The sequence below is a fragment of the Nannospalax galili genome, unplaced genomic scaffold (genome assembly GCF_000622305.1).
Source record: "Nannospalax galili isolate Female #2095 unplaced genomic scaffold, S.galili_v1.0 scaffold368, whole genome shotgun sequence".
NCBI lineage: Eukaryota > Metazoa > Chordata > Mammalia > Rodentia > Spalacidae > Nannospalax > Nannospalax galili.
In genome coordinates this window covers 69169-77153 of record NW_008359963.1, presented here as the reverse complement: position 1 = coordinate 77153, position 7985 = coordinate 69169, and the positions used below count along the sequence as shown (strand labels likewise).

At 42.3% G+C, this 7985-nt stretch overlaps 2 pseudogenes across 1 annotated transcript; one reads left to right on the top strand and one right to left on the bottom strand.

Moving 5' to 3' along the window:
* Nucleotides 1-1674: 1674 nt before the first annotated feature.
* Nucleotides 1675-7985, bottom strand: part of LOC103726288 — a 12159-nt pseudogene continuing 5848 nt past the window's right edge.
* LOC103726250 lies at nt 6591-6983 on the top strand (annotated as a pseudogene). Its single transcript, XR_606891.2, has one exon. The product of XR_606891.2 is annotated as a 60S acidic ribosomal protein P1 pseudogene (transcript).

Sequence of the window (7985 nt, the reverse complement as noted above, 5' to 3'; positions counted from 1 at the left end):
GGCCTTGAGTTTACAATGAGGGAGGCTCAGATCTGGTTCTGGTTCCCCACTATAGGGAGTGCTCTGGGCCCCAGGCGTGGTGTGCGCGGGTATCTCGGGGTCCCCGCCACACCTGGCTAGTCACGGGGCGGGTCTGGCCACAGGTGTCTCTGGCCGCAGGGGCGGGTGCCCCGCAGGCTTTTCCCGCTGGCTCGGGTCCCGTGTCTCTGTCCGCGCATCTCTGGTGCTGAAAGTTTCTCTGCTACTGGAGCGTTGTCCAGCCCAATCCTGTCCCTTTTCCACCTGTGTACTTTCCTCAGGATGCGAGGTCCACTGGCCACTGAACCACGCGGGAAGAGTACGAAGACAGCGAAAGCTAGAAATGTCCGCAAGTCGGTAACAAGGAAGTGCTGCCCCCCGGGGAGGCTAGATTACAGGCAGGAGACACAGAACTCAGTCTACAGCTCTTTATTCCAAGTCTCAGTGACTCAGTCCCCGCTCTAGCCCCAAGTCTGCTTCTAGCTCCAAGTCTGCTTCTAGCTCCAAATATTGAAAGAATACTAGGATATTTATACCATGGGGGTAGTGGTAAAAGCTTTGGCTGTTAGGTACTTTGTGAGAATTGTATTTACATATGGAAGTGGGTTTCTGCCAGACTGCTGTCTGCCTGAAAAATCACAGGAAAGCATGGTATTCCTAAAGCCAGAGGCCATGTTTGTGTTTAGAGCATTCGTGGCAGGCACTTCAAAAGGAGAGTCAGGAAAGATGCCAGGAAGGCACCCTGCTGTGAAAGGAGCCCCAGCACATAATCCCGAGCTGCATGAGCTGTCTGGACGTGAAGGGACTTCTACTTTGCATAACAGAGGTCCCCAACACCCCACCATTATGAGAGCAAGCTGACCCACTTGAGGGAAGTTACCTCACATCTTAGATTCTCAGTTTCATCTTTTAAGTGAGGATGAGACCATCTAATTTCCAGTGTGTGCATTAAAATGAGATGGTGTTGCTAAAGTGAAAAGGACCATCATCTTCCTAAAGTATGCTTACAGGTGTGTGCTTCCAGGGCCTCTAAGCCTTTGTAGTTCTTTTCTGGATGAATAATTTAAAGTTGTTTCCATTAGTGCTCAGGTAACCATATAATATACTGAAAAGACAGTGAAATACAAAAAAGTAGTAAATACTAATCCATTTTGATTGACAGCACAGTTCATTAGCTGTTTTATTAAAGTAAAACATTATGGTAAAAATCATGTTCTAAAAGCAGAAATTTCATGATATGCTTATAAAATTGTAAATGTGGGTGAAGACACTCTCAGGGACAATAATTCAATAAGCCAATATACTTCTGGCAGAGCTGAGCACTGTAACAGTCAGGCAGACTATAAATCAGAGAGGTTTCTTGATACTATAGAGATCCAAGTTTAAATTATGGCAAGGTAGCTCTGACCATCACTGATCTCAAATGTAACAATGTAAAAATTCAGGCTAGGAGACAGCTCATTGGTAGAGGGCTTGTGGAGCATGCATGACTCCCTAGGTTAGATTACCAATACAAAAAACACAGAGGAATGGTGGGGGTGGGAAGGGAGGGAGGGAGGGAGAGAAGGAAGGAGGGAGGGAAGAGAGATAGAGATTCACATTTGGGGCAATTATAAAGTTCTGGAGAGGAATTCCTTTGTCTCTGAAAGCATTGATTCATTTATCCAGAACCTCGTTTCCTTTTGGAAACCTCATCCTTGCGTAGGGACTCGTGGTGTCATCCATCACAAAATCATACAGTACTCTCACCCAGGAAGTGTGATGAGGGAGTTTATCATAGTATTCAGGTGCTATTTGCCTCACCCAGAAGGGAAAAAAACACAGCAAGGTGAATGGTGTTACTGAGGCCCAGCAAGATGACAGGTGAGTGTCTGACACAGAGAGGGACAAAATTCCAAACTAGACAAAGAACATCCTGCAGTTTTTCATGAGTAAGGATGATCTACAGATCACACACACATGTAAACAACTTGATCAGAATCCACACTGAACTCATGGCAAAGCAGAAGCAATCCATTTAGTTCAGCAGGAATAGAAGGAGGCCAGAGTTCCAGAACTGTCAAATGACAGAGCCAGTTCAGATCCTGAAAAAGTACCTGGGACATTCATGAAGACCAAGATTATTATCAACTAGAATAATGTGAAAATTGATACATTTTATACAGTTTAAGGACATAAAGTCAAAATATTTCTTAATACTTGGAATTCTGTATCCTAGATAATTAATTAGCCACAATTCAAATATTAGCAATTCAAATATTAGCATAAATCCCTTGGTGTCAATGTACTTTACAAAATTATGAGCAAATGGCAAAGTACATGCTTAAAAAGTGTTTTGTGGGCAGCAAATATCAGCAAAAGCAAGTAAAAAACCAGTACAGAAATAGAAATACTAAATTTAAGTCTTTTTGATGGAAATGTTGTGTAATTAGTTATTGGGATGGCTGAATACACCGAAAACCATCGAACTGTCACACTGAATGGGTGCTTTGCATATGTGTTATATTTCAATATTGCTATTAAGAACTATGTCATAGTCAGGCATGGTGGCGCACACCTTTAATCCCAGCACTCAGGAGGCAGAAGCAGGCAGATCTCTGTGGGTTCAAGGCCAGCCTGGTCCACATAGTGAGTTCCAAGACAGCTGGGGCTACAGGGAGACCCTGTCTCAAAAAGACCAAAACAACAACAACAACAAAAAAACTGTCATAGGGTTAGAGGTGTAGCTCAGTGATGTAGTATTTGCCCAGCATATAATAGGCCACTATTTGATTTCCAGTGTCATAAATGAATGAACCCCCCCCCCATTTTTATGGTATTCCTATTAACCATGCAATAGGTACAAAACTCTAATCACTTAATTAACTGCACTATGAATGCCAAGGAGTTATGAAGAAACAGAACAAGATGCTCCTTGATGCTCATCTTAGAAATGGCCAGAAAGGCTATAGTAGTGAAATCTCTGCTCTTTGTAAGATTAGTTTAGGAAAAGAAGATAGCATGGAAGAGCTAGGGAAGTGAATAGTCGCTGAGATACTAGAGGCCTTAACTCAGGACCTAATTAAATTTTCAGTGCCAGGTCAGCCATAGAAAACTATACACACTTTTATATGTGGTTTATAATGGAAAAAGTCCTTTTGTTCAAAGTGTTACCAGCTTTATCTTTAAATCAGACCCTTGTAAAAATAGTGTAGAATCACTACATCTGTCACAGAAGAGAGGAACAAAAGCTGTACTCTGTTCAGGGAAGATTGACACCAAGGACTTCACCTCACATAAGTTCAAGGCTGTGTTCACACAAGTGTGTGCTGCTTTTTCTCAAACAGCTTATTCTGAAAATGTAAAGACTATTGACAAGCTAAAGGAACAGTGACAGGAACTCAGGTGCCCTTCAGCAGTTTCCAAATGATTAACCCTAGGACATGTGACCCTCTATGACACTCTGTAAAATTTGTGTAAAATTAACACGCACCCTTTGTTGTCCTTGCTGAACCTATTGAAAGTAAGCTGCACATGTTATACCTGAGTTCCAGAAAACTTACCACTAATATTTTATCCCTAAATACTTCAACATGTATCTTTAAAGGCATTATTTTATGAACCACAATATAGTTACACTAAAGGAACATTATGCGAAGGACAATTACCAAAGGAAAGGGACAGTCCTTTCGGAGGAGGGGTGTAATATTGGAACCTGGTGTCCATTCACTTTGGAGCAGTCATGCAGGTCATTTCATCTGCGCTTCATAAAAGGGAGGAAAGATCGTAGGAGCGCGGGGATAGGGCAGAATGTTGCAAAACAGTGTCTTCTCTATATGTCAGGGTCATTGCACGGATGAGTTTGCAATGGCTGTGGTTGCCCACACAAGACCTACACAAGATCAATGCATACTAAAAACCCACCATAGTTGGGGAGGGGCTCACGAAGCCATACATCTAGCTGAGCGGCCTTGGCAATTAAAGGCTGCTGGGATAGGGAGAGTCAATTTTCTTCTGGGAAGGGGCTCTTGTTAGGCTGCCCATGCTCCAGTGATGTCCCTACACCAATGAAAATAAGGACAGGACTGGTTGGACTCAATGGGCTAGGAAAGGAGATGTGAAATTGGAAGTAGGACATGGTAGGCTAGGTCTGTCAGGAGTTGAAGGGGAAGTACGGGTTGATATGGTCAAACTGCACTGCATATGTGTATGAAATTATCAAAGAATAAACTAAAAAACCCACCCATTTTTAACAAAGCCCATCAGTTCAACATGATGAACTGGTCCTTCACAGAGGGATTCTGCTTTTCTAATTCTGAGTTATTTTACCAAATAACAAATTTTGCACAACTTCTAACACTTCTGAACCCTATGTGTAACCACTAAGCTTAAGGATCTAAAGAATGGAGCTTAGTAAAACTGAGCTGTTAAGACACTGAACAGGGGCTGGAGAGATGGCTCAGCAGTTAAGAACACTAGGTGTTCTTGCAGAAGACCTGGATTTGAATCCCAGCACCCACATGGCAGCTAGCTAGCAACTGTCCATAACTCCAGTTCCAGGGGATCCAATGGCCTCTTCTGTCCTTGCGGGCATTGCACGACATGGGTGCACTTACCTATATGCAGGCAATATACTCATACACGTAAAATAAAAATAAGTAAAATATTTTTTAAAACCCATACTGAATGTACACTGTGCTTTATTTTCACTTTGATGTGAATCTTTGATAAAATATGCCATCTTTCATTAAAAATGAGCAAGTAAAAACTTATTTGGCTGGGCATGGTGGTGCATGCCTGTAGTCCCAGCACTTGGGAGGCAGAGGCAGACAGATCTCTGTGAGTTCAAGGCCAGCCTGGTCTACATAGTGAGTTCCAGGACAGCTGGGGCTACAGGGAGACCCTGTCTCAAAAAGACAAAAAAAAAACTAATTTGGATCATACAATAAGTAGACTATTATATATAAAATAATATAAATATAATATAGTATACATATATATATATATATATGTACACAAAATTTACTTACCAGTGGAAGGCTTCTTCCAGGAATGCCAGGGAAGTCATGATGTTCATTATGAAAGCCCCCATTGAACATGAGAAAGTTCAGAGGCCCGTAATATGAGTTTGTATCCTGCCCCTTTAAGAACAGGTAATGATCAGCTATAAAATGTCCAGAAATTGGATTCAAACCCAGGCCAAGCAGGGATGCTGTGAGCATGTAGGCCAAAGATTTAATTCCCAAAACATAGAAAACTGTAATGTTAAAAGTGATCTGGAATACAATATTGAGAGCTTCCAGATAGGTAACTGGTTTGGGGTTGACAAAATAAGGTCGAAAAAAAATAAAGACAGGCTGAAAAATAATCCATATAAGTTTTCTGAAAGTGGTGCAGAAAAACCAGGCCTCAAAATCAGAAGGAGCATCCACATCGATGCCATGAGCTCCAAGGTATCAATGATGATCCATGTGATACATTTTATAAGAAATTGAATATGGAACCCCAAAAGGGAGATTAGCAAATATTCCAAACCAGCGATTCCATAGTGCCTTGTGATGGCCAAAGGGGAAATTATGGGAAACTTCATGAATCGCCATTGTCATTGACTGGTTAATGGAGCTGCCAAAAACAAAAGCCCCCAAACCAACCCATTTCCATTCCAAATCTTTCAACTAAGTAAAATGCAACCAGCTGGGCAAGAACCATCATGCTGACAATCCAGATCAGGTTGGGATCAGGCTTCATCAAGGATTTTATCTCTGAATGCTTTGCTGTAAGAAAAAAAACCCAGCAAGAATCATAAATGGAGAATAGTACAATTATAATTATGAGCAAATCAAATAACACACTTAAATAAATTACAATGATTCCTGGAGAGAGCTCAGTTGGTAAAGCACGAGGACCAGAATTTGATCCCCAGAATCCATGTAAGAGAGCCAGGTGTGTGGGCAGGAACTTATAATCCAAGTACCTTCGGGGGCCTGCTGACTAGTCAGCCTAGCCTAACTGGCAAACCCCAGGTCAGTTAGACACACTGTCTCAATAAAAAGGTGGATGGCACGTCAGAAATGACACATGAAGTTGACCTTTGGCCTCTGAACACATGTATATACATATGTACACACATACATACACATGAGCACCTGTATACACATGTACATGCACATACATACACAGATAAATTATGACATTAACTATTAAATTTTTCTTCTCCAAATCATAATATTTATATACTACATAGAAGCAATATATTCTCATAGTCAGCTTATACTGTGACAAAATCTGAGAGATTATTAAAAAATTATCCTAAAAAATCTGGAATTTCCACTTTCATTTATATGTTGTAACTGTGTTTAGACAGAGCTTTGGCATCTTTACATTATATATACATGTCTGAATTAATACTTCTGACAAAGGATAAGTACATTTTGTTTCCTCAAAAATCACAGAACTTGTGCTCATGGCTCTCTCAGACAAATCAACTTGCTTCAAGTAATTCTTCACTGAATTCTCACAGAATAACAATAGTGAAAAAAGAATAGTTCAGCTGCCGCCAAGGTGCTCGGTCCTTCCGAGGAAGCTAAGGCCGCAGCATGGCCTCCCAGCTCGCTTGCATCTACTCCGCCCTCATCCTGCACGATGACGAGGTCACCGTGACGGAGGATAAGATCAATGCTCTCACTAAAGCAGCTGGTGTCAATGTTGAACCTTTTTGGCCTGGCTTGTTTGCAAAAGCCCTGGCTAATGTCCACACTGGGAGCCTTATCTGCAATGTAGGGGCTGGTGGACCTGCTCCGGCAGCTGGTGCCTCGCTCCAGCAGGCGGTCCTGCCCCCTCTGCTGCCCCTGCCCCGGCTGAAGAGAAGAAAGTGGAAGCAAAGAAAGAAGAATCAGAGGAGTCTGATGATGACATGGGTTTCAGTCTTTTTGACTAAACCTTTTGTTAACGTGCTCAATAAAAAGCTGGACCTTTTGGTCTGTTGAGAAAAAAAAAATAGTGCAAGGAAGCCCATGTAATAAGATTAATGATTTCATAAAATGGTCATTGAACATGCAGAATGACGTCAGACCCTTTTGTTACATGATGTGCACAAAGTAATCAGAAAGTAGCCTTGGGTAGGTGATTCAAGGAATAAAGTGCTGATAAAGCAATGAGGACCAGAATTTGAACCCCCAAACCCATATAACATCCAGGCAGGCAAGGCCTGTATGGTAACACTTAGGATGCAGAGATGGGGAGCCCTGAGTACCGGCTGGCTACCTAGACTGGCTGGAGTTTCTACTTCAAGAAATTAAAGTAGGGGCTGGAGAGATGGCTCAGAGGTTAAGAGCACTGACTGCTCTTGCAGAGGACCCGGGTTCGATTCCCAGCACCCACATGGCGGCTACAAACTGTTCTTAACTCCAGTTCCAGGGGAATCCAACAGCCTCTTCTGACCTCTGTGGTATTGCACAACACAGGTGCACTCACATAAATTCAGGCAATACACTCATATACATAAAATAAAAATAATAAATAAGCCGGGCGTGGTGGTGCACACCTTTAATCCCAGCACTCGGGAGGCAGAGGCAGGCAGATCTCTGTGAGTTTAAGGACAGCCTGGTCTATATAGTAAGTTCTAGGACAGCTGGGGCTACAGGGAGACCCTGTCTCAAAAAGACCGCTCCAAAATTACTTGTATTATTTATTATGTATATGCATGTATGCTGTGTATTCATGTGTGCTGTATGTGCATATGTGCTGTGTACATGTGCATATACATGTTTGAATGTATGTGCAGTTGCACATGCACATGTGGAATGTATGTGGAGACCTGAAGTTGCTGTTGGGTGTCTTCCTCAATTGCCCCCCACTTTAATTTCTTTAAAAAAAATAATGGCTGGGCGTGGTGGCATATGCCTCTAATTCCAGCACTTGGAAGGCAGAGGCAGGTGGATTTCTGTGAGTTCAAGGCCAGCCTGGTCTACATAGTGAGTTCCAGGCCA